Below are 26,496 nucleotides of genomic sequence, written 5' to 3'. Positions count from 1 at the left end.
ATCAAAAATGTCCAACCCAAACCCGTTTAACTTCGTGTCGTATCCGTGTCGTGTTATCGTGTCGTGTGAAATATTGCCAGCCCTAGTCTTAGTTATTTAGGCCAGGTTTGATTTGTAAGTTTGATTTTAGAATTATGATTTTGATTTTAACTCAACACACTACACAATAAAAATACACGTTTCCCAAGTTAAATTTATAATCTCATCTCATTTGTCCTTTTCCACAATCAAAATCAAAATCAAAATCAAACTTACTTTAACTCTAAAATCAAACGCACCATTAATATTTTTTTGGATAAATCCACGTCCTATTCCTCGAGTTTGTAAATTGAAATTATATTCTTCTAGCTAGACCATTATTTTTATAAGGCCACCTCTTGGTTTTAGTTATTTATTAATTATTTTCCTTTTTCTTGATTGATAAATGGTAAGGAGGGTTGTCTTTTGCCATTTTTGTTTATTGTTTATTGTGATAGGTATGTCCATCATACATCCCGTGCGAGCAGGGACAAAGCCAATGTATTGGCTGGGGAGCAATTGCCCCCTTAAACTTTGAATTCTTTTAATTTCACTCTAAAAGTATGAAGTTTTTTTTATGTAAAATTAGTATATTACCCCCCTGAATTTTGAATTTTAAAATTTTATTCCAAAAATATGAGTTTGTCCCACCTGAATGGAAATCCTGGCTTCACCCTGTATGCGAGTGGTCTTCAACATGGCAGTGACACCATTCAACAAATCAGACAAATCCTCTCAACAGTATTCGAATTCGAATTCAAATTTGAGATTCATTAATCAAAATTTGAATCAACCTTGACATGGACAAAGTGTGAGACCCAGTATTTGCATACACATATATACATATGCTTATATATATATATATATGTATATATTATGTAGAAGTTGCTGGAGCAATAAAAAAAAAAGGGCATGGAGCCATGGGCTCCACGTGACCCAAATTGTTTCCCTCATTTTCCACCGCCATATTTGTTTCTTTCTTTTCTTCTTTGTTTTTTTTTTCATTTTATTGTAGTGCTTCCTTTGTGAAGTGCACTACAACAATGAATTCTCAAAAGTATTGTGCATTTGAACAGAATTATTACACCTTCCAAAGGAAGTATTTACACATTCCAAAGGAGCTATTTAAACTTGTATATTGTCAGGTCAACGTACATATTTAATTAATTGACTTTCATGAGAAGGTGACTGGTCAACAAATTCTATCATCCGTAATTCTTTTTGTTAATTTTTGCTTATATGGTGAATAGTCCGATGACATGGCACTAGAAAAATGCAGAAAATTAATATAAAATGCTTAAAAAACTTTTCAAAAATAACTTAGAAAAGATTAAGAAATAATCATACAAAAATAAGAAAAATTTAGGAAAATTAATAAAAGTGAAATTTAAAAATAAAATAAAATAAAACTCAGAAAAAAGAAAAGAAATAAAATCAAATAAAATATAAGGTTCGGAAAATTAATAAAGAATCAAGGAAATTAAATACTAAAAACATAAGACATTAAAAAATTAAATACTAAAAACAAGAAAATGTCTCTTGTCATTTTTTTTCTAAGTTTTTTATCAGTACCCTTGGTCATATCTTCATAAGAAGTAGGAAGTTGAGCGATGAAGGCCTTTGGTCGACAACCACCACTGACCACGACCTTGTCAGGAGTGTGGTTACCACTGGCCAATTAGCCTTTCACTTTCGTTCTTCGACCCCGTAAGTTTGCTCTTTATGTGTATATGTAATTGTTCTAATCTTTTAAAATTTATATATTTTAGGTTTAACTTTTGAGACATAAAAATATTCAAATTATAGGAAAGGTCTTATTTATATATTAACAAATATTATGTCCCGTTTATACAAAAATAAACGTTTTGATCTAAAAAAAATGCTTCAAAAGTTTTTATTTCTTTAGTACTTTTCTCAATTGAAAATTGAGAAGAAATTGAAATTATATTCGAATTGCACACAAAAGAAGATTAGCAATAATTATTCATTCTCGCACTACGTGCGGCTTAGTTATCAAGACTCGCAATTATGTGAACTAACGTAATTGTTTTCATTGCTATTTTAATTTTTTTGCAAAAATAATTATATTCAATACCTTTATAACATATATCAAATAATATGGTTTATCAAATGTTCTTATGATTTTAACATTAAATCATAAAATTAATTAATTAAAGAAAGGACACATTGAAGGAAACGGGAGAGATGTGAGAGAGAGAGAGAGAGAAAGATAGAGGGAGAGAGAAGATAGGAGAAGTGAAATAATTGTTAGTTGTTGAAGACATGGTTTGACTAAATCACCCTTTACTTAGCTTCCAATAGTTTAGGGTTTTTCATATAATATACTATCTAATTAAGGGTATTTTTAAGAAAAGGAAAGTGACACTAACTACTTTCCTTCCCCATTATAATAATATAGATTAGACTAAATTTTTTTTGTTATTTTGCTTTTCTCTCTTTTTTCCTTTGACAGTATTGACTCATATTGCTCTTTGTCATCATTAGTTTAATCCTGATTTTTGCTAAGTCCTTTTTTATATTATTTTGACATTTATTATATGTGCAATACAACAAGATATAAATTACTAATAATACTTCAAATGAATGTTTATTACAATACCTTTTCAGTTAAACATTAGAATTGAAATTTTTTTTTCCTTCTTTTGTTTCGATTAATTACTTCAAAAATCAAACAAATATATAGTAGTCTAGTAATCTGCAATATTAAAAGATTATACCTTCACTTCTTATATTAACCGTAACTTTATACTTAAATCGACTTAATTTTGGCAAAAAAAATTGAACTAATTACTTATAATTTTTTATAGTTTCCATTATGTTTTGGCCATTTTGGTGGCATTTGAATCAGGCATGGCTTACACATGTCAATAAATTTTTAACCATTATTGGACTGTATGCTGAACAAAAGTGGAACGAAACTAACGATTCTTGGCCCAAAAATTAATCCTTGTAATTGGTAGAAGAAAGAAATGCTTCATGGAATCTCTGAAAGAGTGGAAATTATTGGGAATATTGACGTACGGACGACTCTAAAATTAGCCTCTATGTGTATGTCCATGAAGGCCATTTCGTTCTCGAGCAAATAGGACGCTTTTCATTGCTCTTGACTACGTCTATAATTAGTTGTTTGAGCCGGTCAGTCAAACAAAATGGGCTGGCATTCGGAATATCTGAAGTGCGCTCAAGCAGGAGGGCGAAGAGGCATGCATCGATCAACTTGTTCCGGGGCATATAGACATGGCAGAGGCATCTGGGGCTTTCGTTCACTTAAAGCAGCACTATGATACCACAAACAGTAATAGGAGGAGGAAAATATTCTTTTATCATTGTGTCTCGCACACAAGGGGTATCATATATACCAGGAATATGTGTACGTGAAGAATCAGGAAACACCGGAAGAACTCTTATAGAGTGTCGGTGAATTTTCCCCAATAGAAACTGCAACTGAAGAAGAGAACAAATAAATAAAAAACTAAAAATAACAGGGAGACCGTTTAAGCAGTTCAAATGCAAAAACAATGGGAGGCAGTGGCATCAGAAGTTGATGATGCAAAGAGATGAGAAATCATCACCGGCGCATGAGAAGTTGATAATGGAGAGAGCATACAAGCGGATTGCACAAGCGTTTGGGATCGTTGGTATATGAAGGAGACGTTTCGTATTCTTCGCTGGAGTAGAAGAGGTTTGTCCACAGTTTTTTTTTTTTTCGCATAATTACCGTTGCAATGAAAACACATTGATTCAATAGGGACGCGTCTACTAATGAGAAATCAGAAGGTACCCTACCAAGAGATTTTTATCACAAAAACACCATCAAATTCCTGAGTCACGTCTAAATACATGGAATTAATGGTATATTTGGAAAAGAATAAAAATATATATAAAAATATTTGAAGGGTAAAATTGGAATTACGAAATATGGAGACACACTTATTTAAGCTTCTTACTTTTATATTATTAATAGTAGACTTAATTGGTACAAATTAAAATAAAAAGGATTAATTGATATAAAAATTCCACTAATGACTTTGCATCTCAAAAAAAAAAAACGTTAAAAAAAAATACTTAAAATCTCTAGTAATTTTATTATGTAAATATAAAAAGGCCTCTTATTTAAAAATTTTGCTCTAGGCCTCAAAATCTCTTAGGCCGCCCCTAGTGTTAGTAAGTTGTCCCAACAAGTGAGCAACTGTGAATACCAGACACACCTAGAACGTATATGACAACCTTATTACATCAGTCTCATCAGGCAACATCATAGCACATATACATGAGAAAACTTACCACCAGCATCTCTGAGTAACATATAATTAATTGGTTGCGTTGTGATAGCATCATTTCTACTTATCTCATCACGAACCTAGTTCAGCATGACCGCCATTAAATAAAAAGCTATCCACCGTTAGTTTGTTCTAGAGGAGTGGCTCAAGGATATGTCGCAATTAATTAGATATATGTTCCCACATCGTCTTAGAACTGGTGGGCATTCTTTCTCACTGAGAATGTCTCTAGTAGTATCGACCTTTCTTTCTCACTGAACCACTCTCTACTTGGGCCGTGAGTTCGGGAAACCAAATCACTGTTTACTTTGAGAAAATTTTGAAATATTTTCATAAAAAAATATTAAACTGTAAAATATGCGTTTACCTGTCTCAAATGAAGAAGAGTTTTTTGACAAAATAGATTTTTCTAATTCTCTAAATTCAAAGTAGTTTAGAGAAGTATTTTTTGATAGTTTTTCAATTCTCTTCTCTTCAATTGGAATATTTTTTTTATCAATTATTTTGTTAAATATTGAATTGAAGTTGAAAATTCTTAATCATGAGTTTGTAAACATAATTTCTTAATTTTCTTTAGAGAATGAGAAGAAAAATGGGAAAGAAAAATAAAGAAGATTTTTCTAAAAGTAAATAAGCCTTTTGTCTCCTCCTCTCCTACATAGACGAAATCTCACCTCTGCATAGTGTTGCATCGCATCCCTTTTTTTTTGAAAAAAAAATCAAGAAGAATGTAGCGTGATGATGTATACTCTCATTTGATAACCAAAGATTCCACATTCGATATTCGTGTTTGGATTACTCTCACCCTTTTATTAGTCATTAAAACTGTACTAGATCAATGAGCATCTCTTGTAACAAAAAAAGTCTCACCTCTCGAAGCACCCAAAGCTGGTTATGGTCGTGAATTGAGGAGTCTTATGGAGAAGTGAATTTTACTAGATATAATTAGCTGAAAATCTGCGTAACAATTTATTAATAGAAAGGCCTATTAGTTGTTATTGAGTATAAAGAACTGTATAAAAGATTAGAACACCAACGAGATATACGTCTTCTAAGATGATTATATAAGCATTACTTTCTGCTATTCAAGTCATACATGCTTCTTCGCATATATGTGATATACTTCGTATACTTTTTCATAAATTAACTGACCAGTTGGAAATAGTAATTAACCGACTATCTCATCGCACTTACTATTAACCCCAACCACATCATTCAAATGACCAGCTTTTCGAATATAGAGTAAAGACTGAGAAGAATTGGCTGAATCCTCACGTTAATAGTGAGGTGAAATTGATTGAAATAAATAGTCGTATACAAGGGTCTAATTATGGAAGCTAGTTCTAGATATGAAAACAATATATATACACGACTAAAATACATAAGTTATAAATAGCAAGCATTGATGGTGATGATTCATGCTAATCTTCTCTATTACTCCCCCGCAAGCCGAACGGGGACTTCGCCACGTGAAGCTTGAAGCGGATGTCAATGAAGCGAGAGGAAGATAAGCCTTTGGTGAGTACATCAGCGAGTTGATCATCGGAGTTAATGAAGTGAATAGAGAGTTGCCTGCTCATGAAGATCTCCCGTACAAAGTGATAGTCAATCTCAATATGCTTGGTCCGAGCGTGAAAAACTGGATTCGCTGTAAGATATATCGCAGAGATATTGTCACACCAAAGAGTCGGAGGATGACATTGGGAAACTCCAAGTTCCCGAAGGAGAGACTGAAGCCATAAAATTTCAGCGGTGGCATTGGCAAGACTCTTATACTCAGACTCAGTACTCGACCGGGCGACTGTCCTCTGCTTTTTGGAGCTCCAAGAGACGGGATTGGAGCCAAGAAAGACTATGAAACCACTGACAGAGCGACGATCATCAGGGTTACCGGCCCAATCAGCATCAGAAAAGCCATGAATAGATGAGATGGAGCCCGGGCGAATATGAAGACCATAAGTAATTGTACCCTTGAGATAACGGAGGATACGTTTCACTGCCATCCAGTGAGCAGTAGTTGGACAGTGCATAAACTGACATACCTGATTTACTGCATAGGCAATATCAGGTCTAGTGAGGGAGAGATACTGAAGGCTGCCTACCACACTTCTGTAAAGAGAAGGATCTTGAAAGATATCTCCATCATGAAGGGAAAGTCTGGATCCTGAAGGGACTGGAGAGCTAATAGGCTTGCACTCCAGCATAGAAGTGCGAGTAAGAAGATCATGAATATACTTGGACTGTGTCAGATAGAGGCCAGTACCATTAGTTCGAGCCTCCATCCCAAGAAAGTAGTGAAGGGGACCGAGATCCTTCATGGCAAATTCCCGGTGTAAGGCAGTAATTATGGAATCAAAGGGTGCACCTGGAGTTCCCGTCAAGATGATGTCATCAACATAGACGAGAAGATAGACATGATAAGTAGGTCCTCGTAGAATGAACAGTGAGGGATCAGCTTTAGAGTCTGAGAATCCAAGTCGCTGAAGATATGTATTGAGGCGCTGGAACCAGGCCCGGGGGGCTTGTTTGAGCCCATAGAGAGATCGACGGAGTCGACAAACATAATCAGGACGAGAAGTATCTAAGAAGCCAGGAGGTTGAGACATATAGACTTCCTCAGTGAGATGCCCATGAAGAAATGCATTCTTCACATCCAGTTGACGAATTGGCCACTGGGAGGAGACAGCAATAGATAGTACTGTTCGAATGGTTACCGGCTTGATGACTGGGCTAAACGTCTCTGAATAGTCAACTCCTTCTCTCTGATTGAAACCCTTTGCCACCAAACGAGCCTTGTAACGATCAATGGTGCCATCGGCCTTCTGTTTGATGCGATAAACCCATTTGCAGCCAACCACATTCTGTGTAGAAGATGGGGGGACAAGATCCCATGTATGATTCTGGAGTAATGCCAGATATTCCTCTTCCATTGCAGCTCGCCAGGTGGAGTGTTTGCGAGCTTGTGCAAAAGTTTGAGGTTCCTGCAAAGCAGCGGAAACAGAGAAAGCATAGGGATGGCGAGATATAGTAAACCGAGGAGGAGGCAGTGTACCATCCTTAGATCGTGTTGTCATCCTGTGAGTATTCTGAGTAACAGGTGCAACATCATTACCCTCAGTAACCTCAGCCGAAACTCCAGACTCAGTGGACTGGTCATGAATCTCAGGAGCAGGAACATAAGACTCAGGAGGGGAAGTGGTAGGACCACTAGACTCATTTAGTGGAAAAGAAACAGATGAGGGAATGGGGATATAGGTAGAAGTAGTGCTAGAGGAGGAGGGAATAGACATACCAGTAGCAAGTGCAGGACCAGAAGAGAACCGACTGTCAACCACCGAGATAGGCTCACCTGTCCTAAAAGGAAAAGAACGCTCATCGAACACAACCTGAGTAGATATGAAGATTCGACCAGTGATAGGATTTAGACATCGATACCCTTGGTAATGATAAGGATACCCAAGGAAGACACAGGGCTGAGATCGAGGTTCTAATTTGTGACGTGTGTAAGGTCGTAAATAAGGATAGCAAAGACACCCAAACACTCGTAAGGTAGAGTAATCAGGGGAACTACCATGAAGCACCTCAAATGGAGATTGAAAATTAAGAGATTTTGTAGGTAATCTATTAATAAGATATACTGCTGTTTCAAAGGCAAAATTCCAGAATTTTGGTGGAATGGAAGAGTGAAAGAGTAATGTGAGTCCCATATCAACAATATGACGGTGTTTACGCTCAGCAGAGCCGTTCTGTTGGGGAACATGAGGACATGAGATACGGTGGAAGATACCATTGTTCTGCAGTTCAGATTGAAAATCTGCAGAGAGGAATTCCTTTGCACCATCTGACTGAAAATACTTGATTCGACGTCCATGGAGGTTCTCAATTTGAAGACGAAATGCTCGAAAAACACTAAGGACATCAGATCGAGATTTAAGGACATAGAACCAAGAGTATTTACTGTAATCATCAAGGAAATGAATGTAATAATGATGACCAGTAGAAGATGTGATTGGTGCAGGACCCCAAATATCGGTATGAACAAGCTCAAAAGGAAAGGTGCTTTTGTGAAGAGTAGATGGAAAAGAATTATTTATTAATTTTCCTTCTTGACAGGCGGAACAAATATGACCAACATGATCATTATTAAGGGAAAAGGAAGTACTTAAGGCACGACGGATTATTGGAAAAGACGAATGTCCCAGGCGTTGATGCCAGAGAACACTGGATCCGGACACAGAAAAATGGGCTTGAGGATGGGTGATATGCCTGTCTCTCGGGTGAAAACAGTAGAGTCCATCTTTAACCGGTCCACGCATAAGCTCCTGGCGTGTATGACGATCCTTCACAATGAAACAATCTGGGTGAAGCTCAAAAAAGCAAGTATTGTCTCTAGCGAACTTAGATATGGAAATGAGATTTTTTGAAATATGTGGTGCATAAAGAATATGATTTAAGTGTAAAGGACGTTGAGAGAGTTTAAGACTTGAAGAACCAGAGGCAAGGACTGGAATTGATTTACCATCACCCACGAGAATGTGATCTGAGTGTGAGGTGTCATCATGAAAATTGAGGTTGGATATGTCAGATGTGACATGGTGTGTTGCCCCTGAGTCCATGTACCAGTCTGAATCATGAATTCCCGGATAGGCACCATGAGTCAGATGAGCCTGTGCTCCAGAAGACTGACAGAATGGAGCGGTGTGTCCTGGACGGTTGCAGATTTGGCAAATAATCGTTGAATTGGGCCGAAACCCAGAATTTCCAAAAGTAGCTGGGCTTCTGGTAGAGTGACGGGCTGAATTGGGCCGGCCAGAAGTGAACGGCCCAAAATTACCCTGAGGCCCGAAAGAATTACTGCCCTGAGGCCCGAAAGGACCTGGGCCGAAGGAACCTGGGCCGAAGCGCGGATCTCGGATTGAGCCCGAGTTGAACTGACCCGGATAATTCTGACCCGAGTTCGCCTGCCCGGCCTGAACCAATCTTCTCTGCCCGACTTCTCCCCCAATCTGAAAATTAGGGTTTCCTTCATACGTTCCAGAGAGAAAATCACCCGAGCCTCCTGAGCCTCCCGATCCTCCCGAGCCTCCTTTGCTGACGGAGTTCTTCTTGCCGCCGTAACCCTTCCCGGAGTTCTTCTTGCCGCCATTGCCTCCCTTCCTTCCGTCCGTGTAAAGAGCCTCTATGGGTCCTGCACCGAGCAGACCCGAGAGCGGAGCGCTCGAAGGTGCGGAAATCGTCTGGCTTCCCTGAGCGTAAAGGCGACGCTCTTCATGGCCGACGAGAAGAGATTGAAGTTCATCGGTGGTGAGGGTAAGCATTCGTTCCGACTGTGCTAAGACTATCGGTTCCCAATCGGGGCCGAGACCTGTGTATATGCGTCGATTAATGTCTGCTGATGTTTTTGGTTTTCCGATTTGGGCATATCGAAGAGCATGCTCTTTTACCGTTCCGATAAATTTAGCCATTGGTTGATTGCCCTTTTTCAGGTCTCGCCACTGTTGGTCGAGAAGATCTTCCTGGGCGGCGGTCTGGGTGAGAAAAGAAGTCGCAAGGGAGGTCCATGCCTCCTGTGATGTCCTGGCAGTGAGAATAGTGACACCGATCTCCTCTGTTACTGCCAACATTACACAGGTAAGTGCAAAATTGTCTCTGGACTCCCACCTGAGATAGTCAGGATTAGCTGCTATGGTGCCTTCAGCTGCTGTGATAGTTTTGTTTGGTGCAATTGCTCGACCTTCAACATGGTCCAGCAATCCATAGGTAGCGAGTAGAGGAGTCATGATACCTTTCCAATAGAGATAGTTTCTGCCATTGAGTTTGACAGGGATAGTAGGAATACTAGAGGGTGTTTGAATGATAACAGATGAGGATGAAGAGGAGATGAGTGAGGAATTATTGTCAGCCATAGAGAATGTGAGAAAGAAAAGCTATGGGAAGAATTACAGATTAGGATCAGGAAGGATTATAGAGCAGCACGGGTGTTATCCCGATTTGAGGCTCTGATACCATAAAGACTGAGAAGAATTGGCTGAATCCTCACGTTAATAGTGAGGTGAAATTGATTGAAATAAATAGTCGTATACAAGGGTCTAATTATGGAAGCTAGTTCTAGATATGAAAACAATATATATACACGACTAAAATACATAAGTTATAAATAGCAAGCATTGATGGTGATGATTCATGCTAATCTTCTCTATTATAGAGAATACCTAATTTCTAGCCGTGCAATTGTTTTCATATATTCCTATACCATTTCTTATTATAATTATTTACATTTCTAAATACAAATATTTTTATTAAAGATAATAAAAATTTTCCATCATTAATTATAATTTCAAATATTTGTATTAACATTTTTTTGTTAAAAAGAGTCAGTCAATTTCTTTTTTCCCACATAAGAACTTAATTATTATAATAATATTTTGAAACTGTTTATATTAATTAATATGCATCATCTTATCTTCGTTAATTATCAATATAGATTGACATGTATTAAGTTAATTAGAATAAAATTTCATCACGCTCATTTTTTAAACAATATTTATAAGGTTCTTATTTTTAAAATTATATATTTTATTGTAATTATAAATTTAAACTCATAGCGCTAAACATTAATATTTGTCAATTATAAGACCATAACTTTTTTGAAAAGTATATTTTCATTTATGAGCTTAAAACATTTATATATCATTTTTATTACAATTATTCTGAATTTTGAAAACCATATTGACTTCTTAACATAATAAAATATTTTTGATAATTAATTTCAAGTTCCATATGATAATTAAATAATAAAATTAGACTAATTTTGCATCGTTCAATATATAATTTCTAACAAACAAGTCCCAATTAGTAAGCATTATATTATATATTTATATAATAGTAAGAATGCTAGAGAGGTTTGCTGTAGATGGCATCCAAACAAGTCCCATCGTTCATATATATTTACTTCACTATTTTTTAAATATGCAAATTTCATGATATCCTTGTTTAACTTTTTATATTATGCTAAGTTGATGAGTAATAATAAAAATTTTAATCTTAATATAGAAATTATGTTAACATCCAACTAAAGAAATGAAATTTGCATGATTAAACAAACTCTTTAAAACTTTCTAAAATTTTGTTCAGTAATGGGAGATCATTTATTAATATAGGAGTCGATTTTAGTTATTGGACCATAATTTTGTAGAATTAGTGATTTGCTAATATTTTTGGGAAGTTTTTATATGATAGTTTTAGTATTCTATCTTTGTATTTTATGCAATTTCATCTTTTCATACATTTATTTTATTTATCTAATAATTATATATCTCTTAAAAATATTTTGCTTCTTAAGAGTCATAAAATTATTTCACACAATAATCTTTGCATAATTACCTTGGATGAAGATAGACTAATTATCTTATTCATTTTTTGAAATTTCCCTTACAAATTTGAGTTATACATATTTATACTAGATTTTATATATTTAATTTATTTCACATGCCAATAGTTTACGGTTTAGTTTTATATAGATCAATTGATATTTTTCCAATATAGGTTACATAATAATATGCAATTAAATATTCCATTGTTATATAGTTATAAATTGATTAGTTTAACCCTACTACATGTGATCTTCTTTAATGTAAAGTGGAGTCATTTTTTCAGTTAGAAGGGAAGTCTAATATAATGAAATATAAATCGTAATAATTAATAAAGGGGCATGGGTTGTTCCACCGAGTATCAAACTTGAAACTTCTTTATTTTCAGGCAAGAGCTTGTGTCAGTATGCTATACCCTCTTTTGATAAAATGGAGTTTACTATGGATATATGGATATGGATACGCATATATGAACATCGATGAATGGATGGATGGATTATGGCAATTAAAGAAGTAAATTCGTTGGGTATTGACTTTGATCGGCGTTAAACTATGCCATGGAGGAAATTGGCCCAATTATTTTAATCAATGTACATAATAAATCTCAAAAATATTTATAAAACAATAATTACGGGTCCATCTAGCCCAGGAGGCGAGTGTCCTATGTTTCTATACACGCAGTTCTTCTTCCTTTTTTTCATCATTTTCAAACAATATAAATGTGAAATATTATGCGACGGAAACTTACAAATAGTGTAGTGAATGAATTCTCTTTTATCTTTTATCTTATTCATGGGTTCAAACCTTTGGAATTGCACATTTTTCACCTATTTTTCATTTGACCTTTTCTTTTCTTCAATATTCAATTTTTACTTTAGAATATCAGCCCCCAACTTTTCTTCCTCTTTTCGATAAAAACATTACAAATGATAAATTTAATATGAGGTTTTGTATCTGCATATTTGTCATATGCATAATTTAATGAATAAACATATTTACTTCTACAATACTAATTCACAAAAATTACAACCGTGATTTATTATTTTTATTTGCTATAAATTAAATGAAACCAAACTAAATATAAATCTAAATGTATTTATAAAACAATAATTACGGGTCCATCTAGCCTAGAAAGGCGAGTGCCCTGTGTTTTTCATACACGATGTTCTTCTTTTTTTTCATCCTTCTTTCAAACATTATAAAGGTGAAATATTACGTGACAAAAGCTTGTAGATGGTCTAGTAGAAGAGTTCTCCTTATCTTTTATCTTGGTCATGGGTTCAATCTTTTGAGCTTGCACCTTTTTCACCTATTTTTCATTTGTCCTTTTCTTTTCTTCAATATGTCCATTCAATTTTTTAAAATTAGAATATCAGCCCCCAACTTTCCTTCCCTTTTTTGATAAAAACATTACAAAATGCTAAATTAATATAAAATTTTGTGTCTACATTCGACATATAACATATAATAAAATAGATTTGTCATCTACATAGTTTAATGAACAAACACATTTACTTCTACAATACTAATCCATAAAAATTACATCCGTGATTTATTATTATTATTTGCTATAAATTATATGAAACCAATCTAAATCTAAATCTAAATATATTTATAAAACAATAATTACAGGTCCATCTAATCTAGAAGGCGAGTGCCCTGTGTTTCCATACATGCAATTCTTTTTTTTTTTCATCATCATTCTTTCAAACAATATAAAGGTGAAATATTATGTGACATAAGCTTATAGATGGTCTAGTGGAAGCGTTGTCTTTATCTTTTATCTTATCATGGGTTTCCATCCTTGGGAATTGCACCCTTTTCACTTATTTTTCAGTTGTACTTTTCTTTTCTTCAATATACTCATTCAATTTTTTAAAATTAGAATATTTGCCCCAACTTTTCTTCCACTTTTCGATAAAAACATTACAAATGCTAAGTTAGTATAAAATTTTGCATCTACATTCTACTATAAGTCAAAATATTTATCTATATATAACATACAATAAAATAGATGCGTCATATGCACAGTTTAATAAACAAATATATTTACTTCTACAATACTAATCCACAAAAATTACATTCTTGATTTATTATTTTTATTTTCTATAAATTATATGAAGTCAATTCAAAGCCAAATCTAAATCTAAATCTAGATATATTTATAAAACAATAATTACGGGTCCATTTAGCCTAGAAGGCAGGTGCCCTGTGTTTTCATGCACATAGTTCTTCTTTTTTTCTTTTCATCTTTCTTTCAAACAATATAAAGGTGAAATATTATGTGATAGAAGCTTATAGATGATCTAGTGGAAGAGCTCTCTTTATCTTTATCTTATCATGGGTTCAATTCTTTGGAAGTGCACCTTTTTCACCTATTTTTCATTTGTCCTTTTCTTTTCTTCAAAATGCTCATTCAATTTTTTAAAAAAATTAGAATATTTGCCCCCAGCTTTTCTTTCTCTTTTCGATAAAAACATTACAAACGCTAAGTTAACATAAAATTCCGTATCTACATTCTACTATAAATCAAAATATTCATCTATATATAACATATAATAAAATAGATTTATCATATGCACATTTTAATGAACAAACATATTTACTTCTACAATACTAATCCACAAAAATTACTTCCGTGATTTTTTATTTTTATTTTCTATAAATTATATGAAACCAATCTAAATCTATCTATCTATCTATATATATATATATATATATATATATTTCTTTCTTTCATACAACGAGCACCTTCCACATAAGCGAGCGTATAGGGAAAAACCTAAGCTCATGGACGTTCATCTCTTCGAGTCTTTCCATTAATATTTAGTTAGACTTTTTCCAATATCTTCTGGTTTCCATGATGTTTTTATAATTTTATTTGATGTTCATGAGAAAACTTGTTCTATTTATTTAAGGGTAAATTACCCCATATATCCCATGGTTTTACATTTCTTTCAAATCTGTCATATGCTTTTAAAATGATCTAAAATATCTCATGGTTTACATTTTTTTTCCAAATCTATCGCGCCGTTATATCTCCGTCTACATTTAACGGTCTTGCCACTGTGGCCCTTTTACTTGGGATAGATTTAAGAAAAAAATTAAAACCATGGGATGGATTTGGAGCGTACATATGTGTCATTAACGAAATATATAATGCCGAGATAGATTTGAAAAAAAATGTAAACCATGAGATATTTTAGATCATTTTACAAGCATATGATAGATTTAAAAGAAATGTGAAACCATGATATATATGGGGTAAAAACCCCTTTATTTAAAGATATTAATATATAAATGAAACTACTCCCAATATATTTTATTGAACAATATCAACTAAAAATAAAAAATGCATTTTATTTTTATCTTTTGCATTATAAATTTCAAACATTTAACAACATAAACTAACAATAAAAATTGTAATTCCCTGCGCAATTCTCCAAAATCCACATATGATCCTTAAATAATTGCATAAAATCCAAAAAGCAATTTATATATTATTCTTGGATTCGATCAAGTCTTTGAAAATAAAGATAAAATTTCCATCCTCATCAAATGCTCTATTTATACCTAGTATAGACAATGACTGAATCCGGAATGTTCTATCTATTTGCACAAGTTTACATGGACCGAATAGAATACTGTACCGACTTTGATAAACCAATCTAATTATGTGGCAATTTCGATGCACTGAATTGCGAAAATTTCAAGACTAACTTAATGATAATACAATAGTGGCTCTCAGTAATACCAAGAAAATGCTTAAACTATATATTAGAATATATTTCGGTATCTTGAAAATATTCTTACCTTATATAGCACATTATGTATCGGGACACCATTATTGTATCTTTCTTAACTGTATATATGAGATATACCGACCCTAATTGGGTCACGGCCAATATTATTCACATGGTATCAGAGCCTTAGGTTTTCTTTTCTTCTCCTGGCCGCTGCACCTACCCTGCCTTGTCTTCTTCTTTTCCTTCTTCTTTTCGTCTGAAACCTCTGTCATCCCCTTTAATATTTTTTTTCTTCTTTCCAGTGTTCATCATGTCCAATGACACTGACACATCAAGTCAGACCATTGACCCACCAGCCCCAGTTACTGTTCATTTTCCCCAAATTACCTCCCATGTTCTTCCGTCCTCTTCTAACCTATTTTCTACCTCCATTACAATGCCAAACATCACCAATCTTGTTCACGTCCAACTCAACAATTCAAATTACCTTGTCTGGAAAACACTCTTCTCTACTTTCCTGAAATCCCACGATCCATTCGGCCTCGTTGACGGAAGCCAACCATGTCCCGACCCGACAGACCTGACATATTCAGCTTGGTGTCGGCTGGATCAGAATGTTCGATCATGACTATTCTCCACACTCTCTGAATTGCTGCTGGAGGAGGTCCACGACCTGGGCACAGCAAAGCAAGTCTGGGATGGCCTTCATAACCGCTTTGTTGAACGATCCTGGGTCATGTATCGGGATATCAAGGTCGAACTGACCCGCATGAAACTAGAGGACCAAGGGGTTGAGAAGTACCTCCACAACTGCAAGCTCCTTGCTGATCAACTAATGGAGATCGGAAAACCCATCGACGATGAGGATCTCATTACTTTTGCTATAGCTGACCTTCCTTGTGAATACGAGTCTTTTATCACTGTTAATGCCAATGATCCTAGCCCCATCTCATTTGATATTTTTCGCAACAAACTATTATTTCATGAAAGTAGGGTATGGAAATTCTTTCCTGCTCCCTCTCCAGCAGCCACCACAACTCTGCAGGTCTCCATGCAGTCTGAAGGACGGGGTGGAGGTCGTGGCCAGCACCAAAATAATAACCGAGGCTGAAAATCGAACCGAGGGGGTGGCAGAGGCAGTAGCCGATTCAATGGCAGTGGGTCTTGGCGTAAACAATTCTATGGCCGAGGCAATGCTGGTCGTGGATTTAATTCTGGTGCACGTGGAGGCCCTGCTGTAATTGCTTATGGTCGTGGACAACCGGGCCAACTCCCATACTCGGTAAGGTCCTCGGGTAATTCTCCTTCAGTTAGTGATGGGATACTAGGACATGCTCCTGCTGTCGTGGTCTGTCAACTATGCAATACTGCTGGGCATACTGCCATCCAATGCCTTGATTACTACAACCAATAGCAGTCTCATACTTTTCCTAAGTCTCTTGCTGCCATAAGCTTAAATGATGCACCTTCACCAGATGCTTACTTGGACTCCGGTGCTTCCTCTCACATGGTCCATAGTGAAGGTATACTTGACAATCTCACTCCATACTCTGGTTCCTCATCAATTGTTACTACAAATGGATCTATTTTGCCTATACATAATGTTGGTTCCGTGACCATTCCAACAAATTCTAGACCCCTACATTTACGAAATGTGCTTCATGTTCCTAATCTTGATTATAATCTTGTTTCTCTTCATCGATTATGTCAAGATCACGATTGTCATGTGATACTCACTAATTCTGGTTTTTCATTAAAGGACAATCTTTCGGGGACGATCCTCCTCAGCTGCTCCTCTAAAGAGTCTCTCTATCTTGTCCCACTATCACGGCCATGGGCTTTTCATGTTACCACACAACCTTCGGTGATCTGGCATCAGTGTCTTGGGCATGCAAATAAGTCGGTTTTGGAAGTTCTCAAGTTTAGAAAATTAATTCCCATGCTTTCCATGAATAAAGATTCTTGTGACCCCTGTAATTTGGGAAAATCTTCTCGATTACCTTTTTCTCCTGTGGACCATGTTGCAACTTTTCCTTTGGAAATAATTTATGCAGATGTTTGGCACTCTCCAATTCCGTCTCATTTAGGATTCAAATATTACGTTATCTTTATTGATGATTTCTCTAGATTTACTTGGTTATTTCCATTGAAGTTTAAATCGGAAGTTTTCGATAATTTCCAAATTTTTAAAACACAAATGGAAAATTTACTTGATAGGAAAATCAAAATTTTTCAATGTGATGGTGGCTTGGAATTTAACAACTCCAAATTTCGAGAATTATTTAATAAGTCGGGAATTACTTTTCGTATGTCATGTCCACACACTCCGCAACAAAATGGTGTAGCGGAAAGGAAACATCGTCACATTCTTGATATGGTCCGAACATTTCTAATTCAAAGCCATCTTCCACATCAATTTTGGGTCGATGCCTCACTTACAACGGTTTTTACAATAAATAGACTCCCTTCCCCGGTTTTACGAAATTTTTCTCCTTTGAAAAATTGTTTGGAAAAATCTCGGATTATGGATTTTTACAAACATTTGGATGTGCTTGCTATCCTAATCTCACGCCTTATGCTTCACACAAGCTTGAGGCTCGTTCTAAACTTTGTGTATTCATAGGTTATGCAAGTGAAAATAAGGGGTATCGATGTCTTGATATTCATAAAAATCGTGTTTATGTTTCTCGACATGTTCGATTTAATGAGTCCTATTTTCCATTTGCAAAATCTACAGTTATTGGGGCTCAGGACAAAACCATTAGTCGCCCGATTTTCTTTCAGATATCCATTCCACGTACATCAATTCTACCCACTGTTGCTGGATCAGCCCAAGGCCGGCACCCTTGTCCTCAGCCCACTGTCAACACATGCCCATCTTCGGTAATTCCAAGCTCGTCCTCACAACCAATTTGTCCTGGACAGTATGGCCCACTCGGTCCTACTGAAAGCTCGCCTTGTTCCACAGAAGTCCTGCCCAGCCTTTTACCCGGCCCAAGCCCAGTTAGCACCTCACCCAACCCTCAGCCCGTGCCTTTGCCTTGTTCCACCGATAGCCCACATTGCTTAACAGGCGGACTGTCCAACCCGACATCAACCCCAAGCCCAGTCCATCGTCCCTCATGTCCTCAGCAAGACTCCCTGCCCAACCCAGCAATCTCCCTACAACCCACTTCCGGGCAGCCGTCCAACTCCAATATTAACAAGCCTAGACAACCAAACCTCAAAAATCAACATCCAATGGTCACACGTGGGAAATCGGGAATCGTCAAATCAAATCCCAAATTTTCTCTTCTTGCCACGTCACCCACTATGGTCAGGGAACCTACATGTTACTCGCAAGCTATTAAAGATCCAAAGTGGCGTAATGCAATGGCGGAAAAGTTCAATGTTCTTCTCCAAAATGGAACATGAAGTCTGGTACCGCCGCCTCCTCAGGCCAATGTGGTGGGAAGCACCTAGAAGTTTCGAATCAAGTATCGGGCTGATGGAAGTATCGATAGATACAAAGCTCGTCTAGTTGCCCAAGGATTCCGTCAACAACCAGGTATTGATTACCATGAGACCTTCAGTCCTGTGGTTAAACCATCTACCATTCGCTTAGTCCTTTCTCTTGCTCATTCCTCCTCTTGGGATATTCGTCAATTAGATGTCAAAAATGCATTCCTATATGGTCACTTGCAGGAGGAAGTTTATATGCGTTAGCCTCTTGGCTTTATTCATCCTCTATTCCCTAACCAGATTTGTCGACTTCATAAATCTTTATATGGTCTGAAACAGGCTCCCAGAGCGTGGTTTACTCGATTCAGTTCTTTCCTTCAATCCCTTCGGCTTGCCTCTAGTCCACTTGACTCCACACTCTTTATCTATCGTAATGCTCATCATACCATCTTGTTACTGCTCTATGTTGATGATATTATCCTTACTGGCAGCTCCCCTTCACTTCTTAATCGATTCATCAAAATTCTCTCTGATGAATTTGCAATGAAAGATCTAGGACCCTTACATTTCTTTCTTGGCATACAAGTCCAACATTCATCTAATACCCTCTTTCTTTCCCAGCAAAAATACATCTCAGATGTTCTCGCTAGGTTTGGACTTGCACACTCAACTGCAGTTAAGACGCCATTACCATCTCGTAGTAACCTATCATTAACTGATGGCGAGTTATTGGGTGATCCGACTGAATATAGGAGTATGATTGGTGCTCTACAGTACATAACAATTACTAGACCTGACTTTTGTTTTGCTGTCAATTTGGTTAGCCAGTTTATGCATGCCCCACGAACAATCCACTTGTAGGCTGCGAAGAGAATTCTACGTTATCTTCGGGGATCAATCTCCCATGGGCTTACTCTACGCAGGTCCTCTGACCTACAGATCACAGCCTACACGGATGCCGATTGGGCTGGCTGCCCGGACACCAGACGATCGACAACAGGCTATGCAGTATTTGTTGGACCAAATCTCATCTCCTGGCGCTCCAAGAAACAGCCTACGGTGTTTAAAAGCTCGACAGAGGCTGAATATCGAGCCCTAGCTTATGTTGTAGCAGAAACGCTCTGGCTTCGTCAACTTATTCAGGACATTGGTCGTCACTCTCCGAGCCCCATCATTGCATGTTGTGATAATATAAGTGCTACTTACCTTGCAGCAAATCCAATTCAACATCAACGCTCTAAGCACATAGCAGTGGACTATCATTTTGTGCGTGAGCGGCTTCAACGTGGGGATCTTTTTGTACGCTACGTTCCGACATCCAGTCAGTTGGCTGACATTCTCACTAAAAATTTGTCGGTGTCCCTATTTCAATCTCATTGTCGCAATCTGTCTGTGTCTACGCCCCTAACAGATTGAGGGGGTGTATTAGAATATATTTTGTTATCTTGAAAATATTCTTACCTTGTATAGCACATTATGTATTGGGACATCGTTATTGTATCTTTCTTAACTATATATATGAGATATACCGACCCTAATTGGGTCACGGCCAATATTATTCACATTATATATATCCACGGTATCTTTCTAATTATACAATTTACAAAATCCAAAGCTCAATGAGAAGTCTACAAATTGAAAGAACCTCTTTGTTCGACTAGGTAGTTGTCAGATGTGGGGCCTCGCCAAGATGAGGTTATCGGCTACCTGCCAAGGCGCCGGCGGACTCATCTAGAGGATGCAGATTTTTTATTGATTTTTTTTCTTGAAAAACCCAGAAGAACTGTTATACATCATCTGCTCCTTTGCCAGACTTCCACCTGCACGGCGGCCGCAACTCTCATCTGATCATCAAACCCTTGAGCTTCGCTTGCTCTTGGCGAGTCGAGCTTGAGTTGTTGCCTGCTTATTTATATCACTTGCGAGCTTGAGCTCCCCAGTTGAAGCGCTATCGAGCTTGTGCTCACAAAAACGTGATCAAGCTGGGCTCGAGCCTCCATATTTGGACTCGCCTCAACTCGATTACACCTCTAATAATTGCACTTGTTCAAGTTCTATAGAAGCGTTTGACTAAATATGGATTTTTAAGCACTCTTAAGGATTTAGCTTTCTTATGGCGTTTTCATGTGAACACTTATTTATATATAGTTTATATACATGTAATATATGCTATTTGACCTGATAAAGTTGAACATTTTTATGTTATCATTTTATTTTTGGGTTTTACGCGTGCAATAGATGAAGAGGAAATAAAAACACATTATCAAAAGATGCGTAAGGAAGTGGTGCATGTCCAAAATGGACCGAAGAGGGCCGAGGGACCGATTTTCTGAGGAAATTTTTATATGGTCCTTTAAATATTCATAAATTTACTGCTATTTGCCTTACTAAATTGATAAGTTTATGTTCTTATTGCCTCTCCAAGGGCTCTTGACTTAGGGTCGCAGGTTTGGCACTTATTAAACTATCCGTGTTCAATTATTAGTTATTTGACATTTTTCTTTCACTGTATAAATTTTAAGACTCCTTTGTAACCGAAAATATATACTCCGGTCTAATGTAGTCCTCGTAGGAGTGAAATCCATTCATAAAAATTGGGAGGGACCCATTCACAAAAAATCAATTCATATAGTTCCTGTATACAATTCGAATTCAACTTCGGAGTATTACCATTTTTATATTCGACAGTTGAAAAGGATAACTTCCCCACCTACCCAAAAACAACAAAAAAGTATTAGCTTCCCTAATTTATCTATAAAAGAATGACGTCCGTATTTCTCCATCGGATCACCAACGAGCTGCCTTCCAATATGTCCGACTCAACCACGGCCTCTCGAGCTCCACAACTACCGGGAAACAAACACCACCTACGGCGGCCCTCCGCTTTCCTATTGATCTTGTTCCCCATATTACCCGCCATATTCCTCTTCCACCTCGACTCGCTTGACCCGGCTGAGCTGCCCCTCCATGAGCTGACCGATCGCCCACAGGTGGTGGCTCAGCGGGTGAACAGCCACATGCTGGATGGGTCGGAGAGGCTTGGTGAGCCGAAACTGCCTGGCCCAGAGGATATTGCTTACGACCCTGAATCAGGGATCATCTATACGGGCTGCGCTGACGGATGGGTCAGGCGAGTAAGGTTGAACGACTCGACCGTGGAAGAATGGGTCAACACCGGCGGCAGGCCACTCGGGCTCGTCCTCGGTCCTCACAAGGAAGTTATTGTGACGGACACTGAAAAGGTTGGCCGGTTTATTCTTCAAAATTTCACCTGGTATGGTCCAGGGTATCTTGATATGAGAGCTGCCTAGCTACGGTTCTAGGAATGACCAAAAAGTAAACAGATAAGTTGAAGGACTAAATCTGTCATAAGCGAAAAGAGCGGGACTTAATTTTGTACATTTCCAATTGCTATATATAACGGTAATAACTTATTGGTACTGCATAACAGGGGCTTTTCAGACTGAGTGAAAATGGAACGGTGGAGCTGTTAACGGACAAGGCAGAGGGGGTGAAGTTCAGGTTAGCGGACGGTGTGGATGTAGCAGAAGATGGTACCATATACTTTACGGATGCATCTTACAAGTACGGCTTGAATGAGTCTACCCGGGACATTCTCGAGGGCAGGCCCCATGGGTGACTCATGAGCTACTGTCCGAAGACCAAGCAGACCAACGTGCTGGTTCGTGACCTCTATTTCGCCAACGGAGTGGCCGTCTCGCCGAATCAAGATTTTGTGGTGTTTTGCGAAACTAACATGTGAGTTTGGTTGGCATTTGGTCCTCACACTCGGTTGCACGTGCTCCCTGCTCTTTCTCAATTTGTGCTCAGCTATCATGAGTTTGAGAATTGAATTCAGACTTCAATTTGTTGATATTTGATGTCTTGTTAGATACTACCATGAAGAACTCAAATGTCCTTGCTGACATTGCAGGAACAGATGCAAGAAGTATTACATTAGTGGCATGAAAAGTGGTACTGTCGATGAGTTCATCGACCATTTGCCGGGTATGCCTGACAACATCCGGTACGATGGCGAAGGCCATTACTGGATTGCACTCACCAAAGTACGTAAACTCCTGTTCTATCTGTTGCACTGGCATGACTAGTCACATAGAGGCATAAAATCAATAGATCAATGATTTTCATTAGTTTTTCATTGCTCTGTTACGATTTATGCTTGCCCGAGTTAGGCTGTTAATTATGTAACAGTTAGATTTCTTAGGTTGATATGAAGGCAGGTCCAAGGTTCCCCATATACCACAAGGTCCCTGTCAATGCTGTTTGCAAATCAATTTGTGGATGTTTTCCTACGATGCATTCTCTATGATGCGCTCAAGGAAACTACGTCGACTGACAAACTAAATTCTAAGCTCTAATAATTCTCTGCAATCTTGTTCACCTCTTCTAGAATTGACTAAATCTTGGCATACAGATGAATGAGGTGAAACTCAGGTTCTCATGTGATTTTCTGCAGGGGAATACGAATACCTTCACGTGGGAATTGGTGTTGAAATATCCTTTTATCCGAAAGGCACTCTGGATCTTGCAGAAGTACCTGAGCCTTCCATATCAAGGGAACGGCGGAGCTCTCATGGTTGATCTGGAAGGAAACCTGATCGCCCACTATTATGACTCCAGATGTACATTAGTCACTGGATGCTTAAAGATCGGGAACCATTTGTACTGTGGTTCCCTTATCAATGCTTACATTACTCGGCTTGACTTGACCCTACATGGGGCCCTCTGAGTCGAGCAGGAATGCTTCGGTCGGGTCTGGATGCAGTTATTAACATAAGCACAATAATCGACTAAGACCTGCATAAACATATAGTGGGAACTCCTTGTACCGGAGTTCTCACTCTGTAAAAATTTTGGGTATTGTAAATCACAAATGGGAGCTTTCATGGATGTTGTGCCCCGTTTCTCGCTGTTTAAAACAAGCTACCAAGGGTCATTGCTTTCTCCCTAAGGATCAACTTCTGTATCTTCCCCGTCGTGGTCCACTTTACTGCTTCACTTAGACGTCTATTAACAAAAAACTGCTGTTCGCTCAGATGTCGGTTTATTTCTAGCCAGGAGAGACACTAATTCATTTTTAATTGAAGAGAATTCCCAACATATGTTAGAACGGGAAGTGGATAACTATTATGACTTGAGTTCGATGCATAAATCCTTCAATCTTTTTTCTTAAATGAAGATGTAAAATTGTTTTCATCAAATCAAATATGAGTACTAATTATAATGTAAATATAGATAGATTTGTCCACAAAAAAGAAATATTGATGAATTTTCCATGAAATATGTTATTAATTAATTGAAAATTATAAAAGGACGAGTCGATTCGCTCCTCCTCCTCCGTGGCGGAATCTCCAATCCTTCAGCGCATAGTAACATGTAGCCACCAGAAAGTTGAAAGAGCTCAGCAAAAAAAAGTGACCGTACCGTTCTTGGTGGGTCTTATCTTCCCTTTCCAGCTGCACCAGCTGCTCTGTTACGCATAGAGCAGGGTAGAGCAAGCAAACAGAGCGGTTTCAAGATTGAAGATACAAAGTGAGGAGCAAACCAATGGGCAATTGGGATGGTGTACGAGGATGCTGTGGTCATTAGCAATCCCGACATTTTTTTTTTGGGTACGCTGACAGGGCAAGTTCAACTTTAATTTTGATAGAAGGTGCGGTTTCGATTACTAGTAATTAGATTACCATTTAGATAAATTTCCATCTTTAAAAGTACTGGTAATGTTGATTATCATGTTTGGTATGAATTGATAAAGTTATACATTAGTGATAATCTTGCTGCTGATGTAGATAGTCACTCCCTACAGATAAAAGTATATTACTGGCTGAATGAGAAAGTAGATTACATCTAGATTACTTTACTAGTAATTTGCTTTAGCCAATTATGGTAATCCAGTAATCCATATGGATTATCTCATAGCAAACACCCTCGAAATTATGATTCTCTTATAAAGTATTGATGATTTTTTTTTAATTTTACATAGTTGATAAGTATAACATTCCCAATTTATCTATAATCACAATCTCAATGATGTGCACTTTCTTGCGCAGAATCACCACTGAGCCGCCTCCAATGTCCGAATCAACTTGTCGAGCTCCAAATCAGGAAACAAGCACCATCTATGGCGACCATTCGCTTTCCTATTGATCTTGTTCCCTGTATTACCCGCCATATTCCTCTTCCACCAGGAGTCACTTGACCCGGCCGAGCTGCCTCTCCATGAGTTGATTGGCCACCTGCCGGTGGCGGCTCAGCGAGTAAACATCCACATGCTGGACAGGTCGCATAGGTTTGGTGAGCAGAAACTGCAAGGTCCAGAGGATATTGCTTATTGTGCGCACCCGAATTTCATCTCGTCGGGTCACGCATGCACGCGCCTATGCAACGCGGCTTGGGAGTGTCCACCTTCCCGGGGACGCGCGATGGATGCACGTGAGAAGGAGTCGCCACTACTTGTTTACGACCCGAAGGTCGAGGGCCGGTGAGTTGCCCGGGTCTAAGGGTATGGATACACCTAGTATGCTAAGGCAATGGTCTTGTACGGAACCGAAAATTTCGAATTCGGGGGTTCTATTACGTGTGGGCCTATATCCCACAAGCCCTTTCGTTACTCTAGTTAGGTAGACTTGCCATTTTATTTATTTACCGCATGATTTAGAGTTGCACTCGACTCGCCCGTTTTGACACCGTAAATTCGAAGAGACACTTGAACCGTCCACTCTCCGACCGGGATTATTACATGAGTAAATACACATCATAAACCCTTACATTGTTCTCTCAAATAAATAAAAGACAAGCTACAATGACTAAATCCCGGTCGGTTCGCATTCGGCCATGATTTCACTCATGCTCACCGTATAGTTTTGGAAAAGATCGAAAATTAAATTAAATGCGCACTCGGTGTGTAGGGGCATTAGACCCGTGATCGACGGTTATGGGCGTTGGACACTGTGTGAATCGTGTCCTAAAGGATCGGGCTCGACCCGCATAACAAACAAGTGCCCAAATGTAACAAGTAAGCATAAATAAACAAACAATGGGGTTTTTTTTATTACCGAATTTACGTGAGTTAACCGATTATTAACCGAGGTATCTTGGCATGCAAATCCTACCCTAAAACAAACAAACGGGGTGATGGAGAGGACGTGTAGCATTTGGCATTATTTTAAGGGACCCGACAGACATGATGTCTGTAGTCAAGTCTCGAATGTGTGGGTTATTTTTAGATAATTATGTATTGTGACAATATGGTTTTTACAGATTAAGAGTATTTTCACCTAAAACCCAAAACCTAACCCTCTATTTGACTATTGCCCAAGTTTGATTTAAGCCGAGTTTGAGATTAATTTGTTTTTCCATGTTTTAACCCGTTCTAAACACAAATCTATACTAAAGTGACGGCAGGACAAGAACCGATAGTCATCCCCCTTGAATCGAAAAAATATGTGTGTGTATGAAAAATCAAGATTACGTAGCACGTATCTCAATGCTTTTGAAATTGTGAATTTAAAAAGGGAGTGACTAACAGTTCTTGAACTGTCGACGTGATTACAGATTATTAATCGGTTTGTACAATTCATTTAAAAGAGTCAAGTGATT

General features: G+C 37.7%; 1 pseudogene; it reads left to right on the top strand.

Moving 5' to 3' along the window:
• The first annotated feature begins 21,616 nt into the window (after positions 1 to 21,616).
• LOC116210368 lies at positions 21,617 to 23,995 on the top strand (annotated as a pseudogene).
• The last annotated feature ends 2,501 nt before the right edge of the window (positions 23,996 to 26,496 follow it).

This window comes from Punica granatum, chromosome 6 (assembly GCF_007655135.1).
Source record: "Punica granatum isolate Tunisia-2019 chromosome 6, ASM765513v2, whole genome shotgun sequence".
Lineage (NCBI taxonomy): Eukaryota > Viridiplantae > Streptophyta > Magnoliopsida > Myrtales > Lythraceae > Punica > Punica granatum.
The sequence above is the reverse complement of the archived record's forward strand: the minus strand, read 5'-3'. Positions and strand labels throughout refer to the sequence as shown.